Here is a 14287-nt window from a genome sequence, read left to right as displayed (position 1 = left end):
TCCAATTCTGACACACTCACTGCCTCGGCTGTGCCTATCAATCCAGTCCATGAATATTATGAAAAGGAGGGGTGACAGAACATACCCTTGGCGGAGGCCAACGGAGACTGTGAAAGGTTCAGACTTTGTGCTGTTTACCCTGACACAAAACTCTGGGCATTCATACAGGGACTTGATGGCAGCTAATAGTTGGTCATCCACTCTGTGCTCCTGTACTATTTGCCAAAGCTTATGGTCATATTTCCGTAAGTCTGTGGACTTGGAGAAGGCCACAAAACATGTGTAGACAGTCTTGGCATATTCCCAAGATTTCTCAAAGACTTGCTTTAAAGTGAAGATTTGGTCAGTTGTGCTTCTACCAGGATGAAAGCCACATTGTTCTTCCTGGAACTTTGACTCAACTATGCTCCTGCACCATCCTTCCAAGCACCTAGCATATACTTTCCCAGGCAGGCTGAGCAGAGGGTTACAGGCAAATTCATCGAAAAACAGTTAATCGAAAGACAATTCACCGAATGCAATTCATCGAACAGCAATTCATCGAAAAAGCAATTCGCCGAATAAACAATTCGCCGAACGACAATTTAACGAATGGCAATTCGTCGAAAAGGCAATTCATCGAATGACCAATTCCTCGAATGACAATTCATCGAACGACAATTCGTCGAAAATGCAATTCATCGAAAAAACAATTCACCGAAAATTTTTCGATGAATTCTTTCATAATTCATCGAAAAGTCATTTTTCTTGCAAACTATTGTTTAGAAAATGTTCAGTAACAATGCGGAACGTTACTCATGATACAGACAACATATGGAAGCGGTCATTGAAACGTAATAATTATTGGGGGGGGGTGGGGGGGGGGGGGGGTGGGGGGGGGGGGGGGTGGGGGGGGGGGGGGGTGGGGGGGGGGGGGGGTGGGGGGGGGGGGGGGTGGGGGGGGGGGGGGGTGGGGGGGGGGGGGGGTGGGGGGGGGGGGGGGTGGGGGGGGGGGGGGGTGGGGGGGGGGGGGGGTGGGGGGGGGGGGGGGTGGGGGGGGGGGGGGGTGGGGGGGGGGGGGGGTGGGGGGGGGGGGGGGTGGGGGGGGGGGGGGGTGGGGGGGGGGGGGGGTGGGGGGGGGGGGGGGTGGGGGGGGGGGGGGGTGGGGGGGGGGGGGGGTGGGGGGGGGGGGGGGTGGGGGGGGGGGGGGGTGGGGGGGGGGGGGGGTGGGGGGGGGGGGGGGTGGGGGGGGGGGGGGGTGGGGGGGGGGGGGGGTGGGGGGGGGGGGGGGTGGGGGGGGGGGGGGGTGGGGGGGGGGGGGGGTGGGGGGGGGGGGGGGTGGGGGGGGGGGGGGGTGGGGGGGGGAACCTTTCTTGAGGTAAGGTAAGGATTACACCATCCACATCCTAAAAGACAATGGTAAGAAGTTTCCCTGATTACTGTCTGGTTCGAATCTTCTTTGGCCATGGAGAACCTTTGTGTCTCCACTCCATTGACTGTTGTTTGTTCTCTGGGTCATAGTGACGAAGCCATGTTTCATCAACGGTTAGAATATGAGCTAAAAAATTTCACGAGGATGAAATCCCTTTATGAAATGTTCTTTTAACATCTCAACTATACCCGCCTCAGTGGATATCATTCCCTGCAACCAGTATGCCCCGCCAAAAAATCGCTTTCCGAACGAAGTAGGATAAATAGTAGTTATAAATAGTAGGATAATAAAAAGATATATACCTCTCAAAATAATCCAAAACAAACAAAAAAAAATAAAATAAAATAAATGCACACATATCTTCGCCCCCACACGCCTTATAATTCATTTTTCGGTGAACTGTATTTTCGATGAATTGTGATTTTTCGATGAATTGTTGTTTTTCGATCAATTGCGCTTCGATGAATTGTCTTTTCGATCAACTGCTCATCGGTGAATTGCTTTTTCGGGGAATTGTCTTTCGGGGAATTGTCTTTCGATGAATTGCTTTTTCGATTAATTGTTGTTCGATAAATTGATTTTCGATGAATTGTTTATTCGGTGAATTGCTTTCTCGATGAATTGTTGTTCGATGAATTGCCTTCGATGAATTGTCTTTCGGTAAACTGTTTTTCGATGAACTCTCCGGATACCGAGCAGAGAGATGCCATGATAGTTGCTGCAATCTCTCTGGTCTCTTGAAGACTGGTATTATCCTTCTCGGTTGTTAAAAGTGCACCATCAGAGGCCTTAATTTCCCTTGCTGTGCACAATTTCCTCCCTCAAAGGTGGCGGATGGTCTGCCAGAATACTTTGTTTGCATTTGCATAGGATGAGTCTAATCTTTCTCCAAAGGATTCCCAAGCCTTCTGCTTTGCTATCTTTACTGCCTCAGCAGCAGCTTTTCGTGCCTCAGTGTACCGGAAACGCATCTCAGGTGACCTGACCCTAAGCCATGTTAAGTAGGCCTCCTTTTTTTCCCGGACAGCTTTTTGGACCTCTTGGTTCCACCAAGGTGTCCTTTTCTCACTGCCCGTCACCATGCCGAGTCCCTTTTTGCCACAGCATGAGAGTGCATGGGTAGTGACAGCAGTTCTAAACATCTGCAGTATGCTTGGGAAACTCTTTAAACCTGGAGGAAATGTCATCTGCAAAATTCTTCCTCACAGCCTCATTTTCCAGTGCCTCCCATTTTACGCGGTACAGTTGCTTGGGTCTACCACCGTTGATGGTAGCATCTGGTTTCTGAAACCGTAGAGTGCAGACAACAAGGTGATGGTCAGTTGACAGTTCTGCCCCTCTCCTCACACGAACATCCAGCACTGTGGAAAATAGGTCTGCTGAGACTATAAAGAAGTCAATCATAGACCTTTGTCCAAGTGTATCCCTGTACCAGGTATACTTCTGGACTTCTCAGTGCTGAAAGAAGGTATTCATTATGGACAAGCTGTTAGTACAGCAGAAGTTCAATAATTTCAACCCATTCGCATTAAGATCAGAGTCTCTGTTCCTCCCAACCACACCCCTCCACATCTGGTCATCTGTTCCAACATGTGCATTGAAGTCACCCATTAGCAGGACTGATTACATGTCTGCCACCCTGTCAAAAGCAGCATCCACTTCTTCTAGAAAGGCAGAGTATTCTGACTTCAGATTAGGTGCATAGGCTTGCATCACAGCCAAGTCATGGTTTTTTGTCTGGAGCCTTAACACACATACCCGTCTCCCCAATGGGATGCACTCAGCAACACAGTCTGACAGCTGGGGGCTTGTGAGTATCCCCACACCTGCCTGAGCAGACATTGTTGTGCTCGCACCAGAGTAGTAGAGCTTCCACTCCTCATCCAGGTCGACAGTTCCAGAGCCTCTCCTCTTGGTCGAAGAAAGCTCGACTAAATCTAGTTGGTAGCGCTTGGCTTCCTCGACCAATTCCTTCTCCTTCCCTGTTAGCGAGAAGATGTTCCATTTACCTAAAGCCATAGTCTGGTGCCGTTGTCATTGCCATTTCCATCCTTTTGGAGAACCATTTCTTTGTGCTGCGCCTAAACACCTCCCCAAACAGCTAGCAGGCCTATTGATGGAGTTTTCTCTAGCAGAGTGGTGTCTAAGGGAGACGGTAACATATTTTTCGAATGGGTTCCTCTGCCTAAAACCCGAATACGTCCCTTGGTAACCCACACTACGGACAATGCGGTATGACCATTGTTTGATGACCTGACCATGTTACAGTGTTTGGTAATGCCCTGTTTGCATAAGATGAAATGACACAGCAAAATAGGAAAGAGTCACCCCTAGCCCTCAAATACTCTAATAGCATTCGGAAGGAGCAAGAGAAGAAAGAAACAAGTAAGGAAGAGGAGGGGACCAGTCTACAGATAATAAAAAGCAGATGTATTGTTGGATCCTACTTCTTCTTAACACATACTTTGGATCCGACATATAGCTATTACGATGTTCTTAACTAGTTGATAGGTTGCAAGTTGATTTCTAATTCAAATATAAAGAAAATTTATATTTAAAGACTGCGCCACTTTATATCTGAATTAGTTCAAAAATTGAAGATAAACCAACTCTTAACTATCCTTCCCTTATATGATGTCTGGCCGAGTATATTTAACTTTCTTAATTTACCCGCTTTGGTTCGAATATTTTATGAATGGTGTAGTAAAAGAGATTCAGGCAAAATACAACTTTTGATTAACAAAAAAAACATTTAATTTAGAATCACAAATTATACTCATAAGTTCAAAATCATTAATTAAGATATTACATATGCTTTAGCTCTTCTGATAATAGTCATACAAACTCAGGCATTGGTCAGTTATCTGAAATACAGTCTTCACACAGTTCACTTAATAACGCTTAATGTCATAAAATTCCTTAGTGATCATTCACATTAATATCTCATAGTTTTTTTAAATTTCAAATACAATTTATTGGTGGCAATACTTTTTCACAAGCTTACACTTTTAAATCTACGCTTCAGCTAACCTCCGCAACAATTACTGTTAGCATAGGGATATTCTAGGAAGAAACACACTCATATCTCTGCATAGGAATATTAATGGTTGGAATATTCTTACCGACAATTTTCCTTCTTCATATACTTATGTGCGAACACTTTTTGTAACTTTAAACACTTTAATCAATTAACGGCACTCATTTTAAAAAAAATCTTAGAAATAACTGGATTAATTAACGGTCACAATACACACAATCAAACCGCTTGCACTACAATTGACATCTTAACTAATTCAATGTTCTACTTAACTAATTCAATGTTCTACTAACAACTCTTGTACTAAGGTAACACACAATAATTCCTTAACTTGAAGTTTAATATGCACAGTTGCCTACTCCTTCGACATCAGTTTAATCCTCTAGGTACCGTAATTCTTAACACCGCTATTATTAAACTCAACTTTGTCGCCTCTAATTATTTTGTCCTTGAAAGGTCGCCCCTGAAATTAAATCTCAACTCAAGTATTGCTAGTCTATTTAGTAGTCACTCAGCTGTTTTCTGTAGCTATAATTGTTATTCTACAACTTATTAGCTAACCGCTTCTCGACTAGTAGACTTTATTTAGCTGCTTGAGTAACTTGCCGACTCGCTATTATCGCACTGTGATTCTCGAATGCTCCGATTCCAACCTAATGCCAATCTCTCTCTTATAAATCTCTAATGCTCTCCCTTTTCCACCGTCCTCGCTTTTTATATCCGTTTTTCCCGCCTAAATTCTTCTCGTGATCTCTTTAACTAATTCCTTTTTAGTAAACTTTCAGCTTTCTCCTCACGTTCTGTTCCAAAAACGTGCTCGTTCACTTACATACGTTTCCATGACAACCAAACAAAATATAATAAAATTGAGGTATTGCATAACGCTAAACTTCTACAAATAGAAATAAATAGAGAATATTTACATTTCAATTAATGCGCAGTTAAAATATCAAATACAAGTTCTTATAATATTAACATAGTAATAAATAAAATAGCTTAATAATATTTAATACAGTCTTTTCATTATTAATACATATATCTTGATTAAATAATTAAATATTAAATAAAGTTAAATGTAGTTATATGAATATTAAATTGTAAAATAAGTTGTTTACATTAAATAATATTTACAAGTCTAGCCTTTGTGATGGAAGATCATGTTGGATTCTGAAGCAAATAATAATTACTTTAATCTCTACATAATCAGAATCCAACAAAGGCTTACTCACACTAGACTCACAAGTGGAGAAAATTGACTTCTTATCTCTCTTCCAAAGTCTTAAACAGCACTTAGTTTGAACATGATTAAATTTTTTATTACAGTCTATGTATTTACCTTTCTGCACTTCTCCACTAAGTTCTTGTTGTTTTTATCATAGGGAGAATTTTGATTGCCACACTTATAAAGTGGTAATGTCCTTTTAGGGCAGAGGTTCTGTTCTCTGTCACTAACTTCTAGCCTCAGTTGTCTGCCATCTTGGTAATCTGTTCTTTTAGTCCTTCTTTTGTGATCACTCATTCTTTTGTATCTCCACTGATTTTCCAAATTTCTAATTTTACTACCTTGACAAAATTTACTTTAACTATTTGTTGTTTATTAGTGCCAACATCTGAATTAGGCATGGATATTTGTTGTTGTGATGGCTCATTAGTATCTTGTAGTGTTTCAGTCTGACATAGCACATTAGAATTCACATCACTATCTTTTTTAGTTAATTGACTTACAGATGACTTTTCTTTAGTAGATGGTCCCAATTCATATGGCAATTTAAACTGCTTTGTCTGGTGTCTAGTCCTATCATAATCATGATTTCCATTTCTTCTTGTTCATCAGGGATACTTCTCTCTTAGAAAAATCACAGGAGAATTGATACCTTGCTAAGAAGTTTGTTTCTAAAATAATGTGGGAGCTTAAGTTGGATGTAGTGGGGACAACAAGTAAATCTTGCCACACACATAGTCCAAATTCTGGTAGGTATATCCTTGCATGAAATTTCTCATATGCAATGAAGCTTGAGTTTGAGAGAGTATTAATTCTTACAGGTTCTCTCAGCTTGGCAGTGCTTTTCCATAATTTGTTCTTCAAGGTTAAGAAATAATCTATTCTAATGGTAGAGGCATTGCATCCTGTATCTAATAAGATGTCACATTTAGAGCCCAGGATATCTCCTCTAATTCTCATTATTCTTTCATTAGGTGCTTGGTGTTTCTGAATTCTATTATTTCTTCTGTGGGGTATGTATCCAAATTTTGAGTCCCATCTGCTATTAGAGTAGTTCCCCTTATTATGGAAACAATTCCTGGCATAACGTCCAACTTTGTTGCAATTATAACATTTTGGAGGATCTCTTTGTTTTGTCTCTGTCTTAGATTGAGGGATAATAGACATCTGTTGTTTAACATTATCTAGCCCTTGAATTACCTTATCTAGACCAGTTAAAATGGGTTGATTTTGTTTTTTCCACTTCCTGTTTAATTATCTCATTAATTTTATCAGTTGTGGGGTTTTGGTTTTCTTGAGACTTCAAAGTAATAGTTGATAATTGTCTCACAACCTCATTAAGACTATCCATTATTGGCTGATTTAATCTATTTACTTCCTGGTGAATTAAGGTTTGCACTTCTGTCATCAGCCTTTTGTCAAATTGTTCTTTACTTTCAGTTATGCAATTAATACTACTTGAACTTTCTCCAATATTCTTTCCCTTTCCTTTTTCATCCTTATTTTTCTTTTCAACTTCAGATTGGTTCAAGGAACAACCAGTCTTATTTACAACATTTACAAGACCTACACTGGATGAGGGATAAAGGTCTCCTAACATTTGTTCTTTTTCCTTGACACTTTTGAGACACTCTTCTAAGGTGGAAATTTTCTTCTTATAGGCTGTTCCTCTTAATTCTTGCCTAACACCTTGTCTAAATTGTTGGAATGCAGCCCAATCTAAGTGTGGTTTATCCTCATTAGTCACATTTAAACTGTTGGCTAGTGTCAACAAACGATTGTAAAAATCAGTGACAGTTTCTTTATCTTTTTGTAAGACTCTCTGTAACTTCCATAAATTTGGGCCAATACTTCTTAATTTTGAGAACTGAGAAATAAGATTGTCCTTAAATTTTTGATAATCTGATGTTTCTTTTAGCACTGGAGATGAGTACAAAAAAGTTTTTGCCTTGCCAATTAACTTACTTCTTAATAATATAAGTAATTGGAAATCAGTCCAGTTAGCTATTTCCCTAAGTTTTTCAACATAAGTAAAAAAAGACAGTACACCATCTGATTCTTCACTTGAAAACTGGGGAAAAACCTGTTGTGGGTTCACTGTACGAAAAAATTCACTATCTTCCATTTTAGAAGTTGATGAAACTGCCATATTAATCTATTAACAATAACTTAAAAAAAAAAATAGAATTCTAAAATAACTTCTATGTTTGCCTGATTCTAGTTTACAACCAATTCACTTGATTCACTCAATTTACCTTCAAAATTCTTGGGATCACCTTTTTTTTTTCTTTTTATATACTCTTACAAAATTTAATACTTAATATTACAATCTTTATTAGTGAATTCAAATCCTGTTGACTGCACCATTTTGTTGGATCCTACTTCTTCTTAACACATACTTTGGATCCGACATATAGCTATTACGATGTTCTTAACTAGGTGATAGGTTGCAAGTTGATTTCTAATTCAAATATAAAGAAAATTTATATTTAAAGACTGCCCCACTTTATATCTGAATTAGTTCAAAAATTGAAGATAAACCAACTCTTAACTACCCTTCCCTTATATGATGTTATTAGATATACTGACCGAGTATATTTAACTTTCTTAATTTACCCGCTTTGGTTCGAATATTTTATGAATGGTGCAGTAAAAGAGATTCAGGCAAAATACAATTTTTGATTAACAAAAACAAACATTTAATTTAGAATCACAAATTATACTCATAAGTTCAAAATCATTAAGATATTACATATGCTTTAGCTCTTCTGATAATACAGTCATACAAACTCGGGCATTGGTCAGTTATCTGAAATACAGTCTTCACACAGTTCACTTAACTGGCTCCTGTCGGGTTTGCCCCGCCTATACTCACTAAAGTGAGCCCCTGAGGACATCAAGTTATTTCCATTGTATAATTTATTATTTTAATCTTATGTATGAATTAATTTTCAAGCTTTAGTAAGTTAGATTATATACAGTAATCTCTCAATTAACTGACCTCCTAATTTGGTTAGTATGTCTATACAAGGTGTGTAGTTATCTTGATCCTTCAATTATCCAACCTGAAAAACTGCTTTGCTAATTATAGTCAGATAATTGAGAGAATACTGTAAAATGTTATAAGATGAACAGCATCCATATAGTGATTAATAAAAATATAATGTAGAGTTTTCTGTTTCTTAAATATTTGTTTAAGCATTCAGATTATTGAGTCATATTTCCGTAAGTCTGTGGACTTTTGTAATATATGCATACTTATTTCACATTGTAATGTAACATAATGTATACTTCTTATACAGTGTATGTATGTATTATGTGGTGTAAACCTCTTTCTCCTTCGAGAGAGAGGTTTACACCACTGAGATGAGTTTTTGACTCCAGGAGAGTTGATGTAATAATAATAATATTAAGAAATAGTGAGTGAAAATCCTATTCATTAAAAATTAATACATTTTATCAGTCTTTAGTGTTTTTTTGCAAATATGGTACATCAGTTTGTCTTTTTTTTTTCTCTCGACTATGCTCAGTTACTATAAAAAAAATATTATGCCCCACACTTTTTAATTTATTAATAATGAATATTGAAATACATAACAGTTTTCTCTTCTCATTTGCATTCATTGAAGCTTGCTTTCTTTTCTTCTCCTCCTGTCCTGTGTTTTGAAATTATTAGAAACCAAGCTTGAAGATGTACCTTACCAAAATTAATCTCTTTTTTCACATTTTGTTGTGTTTCTAAAATGAAAACAGTATTAGTTGCAATCTTCATAATTTGTATACCAGAAATTGAATACATGAATAAGTTCTATATTTTTATTTTGCCATAGAAATTAATGGATTAGTTGGTGTTATATTATGATAGATTTACTGTTCTTTAACTTAGATTTACTTTGCATTTCAGGATATACCTATATTATTTATGACTAAATTCCTGGGCAGGCTGCTCAAAGGCAGTCCATCCCGTCCAAACATAAACTCCGCTAGCTGCATTAAGAAAAAGTGGCTGAAAAGGTAAATGTGCTGGCCTCCCACAGAGTATATTGTATAGAACATTGTCAAGATGATAAAAATTCAGCTAATCTGCTCATGGGGTGCATTCTACAAAGATTTAAAAATTAACTGTTATTTAGAAGAAATAGCAATCATTTTCTATTTAAATATCTCAGTGCATTTTTTCTCAGAGTTTCTTCTCAAACTTTCTTTCTTTGGAAGGCTTTTTTTAAATTTTATTTTAATATATACTAGCCATCTATCGAACCTGTACTACTTCACAGACATAATTTCAATGTACAGAGGTACAATAGATCATAATAATATCCTGAAACACTTACATTCATTCATAATTCTCTAATAAAATTTGTATTTATAAATGATCTTCCATGTATAGAAAAACTGCAGAAGCATCATAACCACCTAGTGAAAATATAGTGGGATAAATTTCTTATTACCTACCTGTACTTAAGCTATGCAAATTGTGTAACATTCCAGCAGTGTGATCTTGTCTGTAAATTTGAATGATTATTATAAAAAGCACATCCTTTTGTTGTCTACTTACATTCTCCTTACAATAATTTATCGTACATAAACAGATTATGATAAGTTCCATAATATAATTAATAAATCATAATTTATTTCGTTATATAATGTTATTGATTTAATATATGTTAGACTTAATGTAGCATGATATAATATTATAACATTATTGAAGTATAAAATGAAAGTAGATCTACTGAAACATGCTGTTGGTTGTGGTGTACAGGTTTAAAAAAAAAAAAATTTGAAAATTTTGTGCGGAAAGTCAGTGGCATTATTATATTATGTTATTAAAATCAGAATAATCATGGTTTTGATAAAGCAGTTTTAAATTCGTGGACAATTTTTGAAATATGCTTTTTTGTGTGAAATATTTATATCACCTTTTCAAAAAAATTAGAGAGCTTTCTGTATTTGTTATTCATTCAAATGAAGTATATTTCATAATGTATAAAATTACATTATCTTGTTATAGGAAAGTTTGTATATTCTCTTTGTTCAGAGTTGCAGGTACTGCTTTTAAGAAGGCTTTCAGTTTCATGAGAAATGTTCCATTAACTTATTTCTGTTTCACTTAAATTATACATTCATTTTCTCCACCTTTACACACACACACAAGTTATAGGTTTTTAACCATTCATCTGTAAATTATGTCAGTAGAAAATTAACCGTTTGTGCTCTCTAATTATTTTTTGTAATTCTTCATTATTTTCAGATCTCAAAGTAAGTACGTAGAAATAAAACCACATAACATAAAGGTTAAAAATATTATTATATTTATTTCAAAACACTCTTTTATATATCACCTTTCAGGTAGAGAGTAAAATTCTGTGTGGATTTAGTGGCAGTTTCTAATGTTCTCTCTTATTGCTATATGAATTATATATCATATATCAAGCCATTACTCAGGAATTTCTCATTTTAATATAATATTGCAGAATAAAGTGTTTTACTCTCTAAGATAATCTTCCAGCATGAATGAATTTCCTAAGTTATGTGGTTTTCTACTTCCTTTCTTATGAGTAATGCAGTAAAAATAATCAAGATGACTCATCTGCTTCTTAGGCCACACAATATTCTGTGATAAATATTTATAAATCTTAAAATTTACTAATTATCTTGAAGATGTACAAAATTATAAGGTGCATCAGACAGAATTTAAATATATAAAAAGAGCAATCTAAACATAATAGGAGTATTTGTAATATAGCTGGATAAATAATTGTAAAAGTAATTTTTTTCTCTGTGTATTGATAGAAACATCATTCTTGCCTAAATTCTATATATAGCTTCTTCATAAATCATTTAGAAGTGGGGAAATTTTTACTTTCTAAGTCATTTGAACAGAAAAGGGAGTTGTGTTTTTATTATCCAAAGAATGGATCTTATTGCAACTAAAATCCAATCTTTGAAAAATGTTTTTTTTTTTCTTCTCCTCAACTATATTACCTTTTGATTTGAAGAATATTGATTTTTTTTTCTTCACTACATCATTTTAAACCTGCACATATTACCAAAAATTTATTAAAAAATTACCAGAATCACTCATAGAATGATGTATATTGTATGGCCTAAGAAGAGAGAGGAATATTAGTAATTTAATTTAATTTATTTATTTTTTTATTTTTTTTAATCATCATCAGAAAGGAAGATGAGAAGTCATACCTGCTTTTGGTAGGTAGTTATCACTAGTAATTTCCTTAATCCTGATTCTCATAAAAGTAATTTATTCATTGTAGATAGGCATTTTAGAAACTTTTTCAGGGGCAGTTGAACAATTGAGCACATCTCAATATTGTATTTTTAGTGAAATAGTGAATATTTCCTCCTTCTGTTTCTAAAATCCATTGTGAAAGAACCTGAGCAAGGGATTATCATTTTGAAATGAAAGTGTGATTTCATGTTGTTATGCTATGCATGTTGAAACAATCTAACATATTTATTGCTGAACTGTAAATACTAGTTTTATGTGATTCTAGAACCATCATATAGTTTTTAAAAAAAAAAAAAAAAAGCACAATCTATAATTAAGAAATTATTTTTGTGTAAATTCAACTCAAATCATGACAGTATTTCTTCATATGATGACTGTGTTGTACAGTACTGTGTACATATGGATTGTAGCTAACATTCTGGTTTTTCATAAATTACTATAGAAAAGTCATTAACCCTGTATGCTATGACATTTTTGATTAAACTCTGAAATTAAAGATATTCATATGTCACAGAAGAAATCGAAGAACAATAAATTCATATACTGTATAAAAGTTTCATCTTGAAATTTTCAAGTTTAATTCTTAATCACTGTCTCTTAATAAGTATGCAATATAATTTATCTGTGTGTATTTACATGCATATATTTTGCAAGATACAAATTATACTTTCTTATAAAAATTTCTTAACATTTTACAAAATGTGTGAATGTTGTAGCATAAGGTTCGAGAGTGTTGTTGGAGACAGTGAAGTAGAAAAGGAGAGTTGTGTGTTGAAGAGAATAGCAGTCATGAATAGGATGCCAGCTAGGATGTATTGAAAGATAGGGTGTGTGTTAAGACTAAAGTGCTGAGAGGATATCATATTGGAGGTTTAATAGAATATAAACAGCACTGGGAAAGGATTAAAAACTATTGGGATAATCCTTCAAGATATCAATTTAATACCGAAGCACACTCACGGAGGGTGCCCCCACCTAGATAAGACTCTAGTCTTATATCCAGGTGTTTTATTTAGTAGTATTGTTTATGTCTTTGCGAGTGTGTTACAAGTGCTAGTTTGTATTCCTTGAAGATGTCTCTTTGACTGAGATGAAATGTTAAAAGAATTAAAATAGTTTTTAATCCTTTCCTGGTTCTGTTTGCATTAAATCCAACATGATGTGTGTGTGTGTGTGTGTGTGTGTGTGTGTGCTTGCATGTACTCGCGTGTGTGCATGTGAGAGATAAATTTGAAGGTAAGAGATAGTTCTTTGCTAGAGGTTGTTTGCATTTGATTAAGGGTACCAGCATGAAGCTGGGTAAATTTCTTTTCAGACGCGTGTGTGTTCTAGCTGGAAAAATGACAGATGATTGGCCTGTGAATCTAAGCTGTTAGGATTGGTGGAATGAGATATGGACTCAATGGAAGCAGTGAAATCAACTATATTGTGGAATGAGGTGAGATTTGGGAGGGGAGCAGGTATTATGCTTTATACACTAGTGTAAGGAGTCTTATGAAGAATAAAAAGGGGATGTTTGTGACAGTGACAAAGTTATGCAAAATAATGTACTAACTGGAAAAGAATAATATGTAGATATAGTATTTTTTGGGAAGAAGAAGAAGACAGGGCAGGGGAGTGGGGAGTAACTGTTACTGATGATCTCAGAGCTTTGTTCCCTCCAAAGTGGACTTTCAAGGAAACAGTAATAATGGCTTATAGGTCATTTGGTGTGAGCAAGAATCATAGATATTTTTTGAGGATATTGCTACAGAGAATGTGGTGGGACATGGTTCTGAAATGTTCAGGAAGATGAAACTTGTGAGTGACAAGTTCTCCCTCCAGGATTATTTTGAGCAGGAAAAAATTATATAACAATAAGAAGGAATTCCTTGAGCTACTTAGGGATAACACCCTACAAAATGCATGATGGAAGCAACATGTGAGGCACAAGTCTTAGATTTATTAATAATTGATCATGTGATTTTGACATGATTACTGATTAGCTAGACAAGCACAAGCTACACTAAATGAAAGGTGTGTGTGTGTGTGTGTGTGTGTGTGTGGAATTATAGAACAGGAGGCTATGACAAACCAACAAAACAGATTGATGATTGATCTGCCTTTGCATAGTCTGTTGAAGGGGAGAGAAATTACTAATGCCCACCATGACTGTTCAAAATTAATTGCTGATGTCAGTGTCAGATTTTATTCCTAAAGTGAAGAGGATAAATAAAGTGGAATGATATGGATGGATCATAAAATTGTGCAGGAGTTGCAGAGAAAGATGTTATGCAGCATTAAATGTATGGGTTGTAAGAAAGAAGAGTGGCATGGGACAGCAAAGTGAAATACTATAGAATTCTCTAGTAATGTGGCTAGCATAGG

At 36.0% G+C, this 14287-nt stretch overlaps 1 protein-coding gene across 2 annotated transcripts in view; it reads left to right on the top strand.

Moving 5' to 3' along the window:
• Positions 1-12487, top strand: part of trbd (ubiquitin thioesterase trabid) — a 320379-nt gene extending 307892 nt beyond the window's left edge. For both annotated transcript variants that reach the window (XM_090393330.1, XM_090393331.1), the window contains one exon: positions 9575-12487. The gene's annotated coding sequence lies outside the window, so the exon portion shown is untranslated. The remainder of the gene's footprint in view (positions 1-9574) is intronic.
• Positions 12488-14287: the final 1800 nt, after the last annotated feature.

Source organism: Typopeltis vanoorti, chromosome 5 (genome assembly GCF_054136105.1).
Source record: "Typopeltis vanoorti isolate ZY-2024b chromosome 5, IOZ_Tvanoo_1.0, whole genome shotgun sequence".
NCBI classification, from domain to species: Eukaryota; Metazoa; Arthropoda; class Arachnida; order Uropygi; family Thelyphonidae; genus Typopeltis; species Typopeltis vanoorti.
The sequence above is the reverse complement of the archived record's forward strand: the minus strand, read 5'-3'. Positions and strand labels throughout refer to the sequence as shown.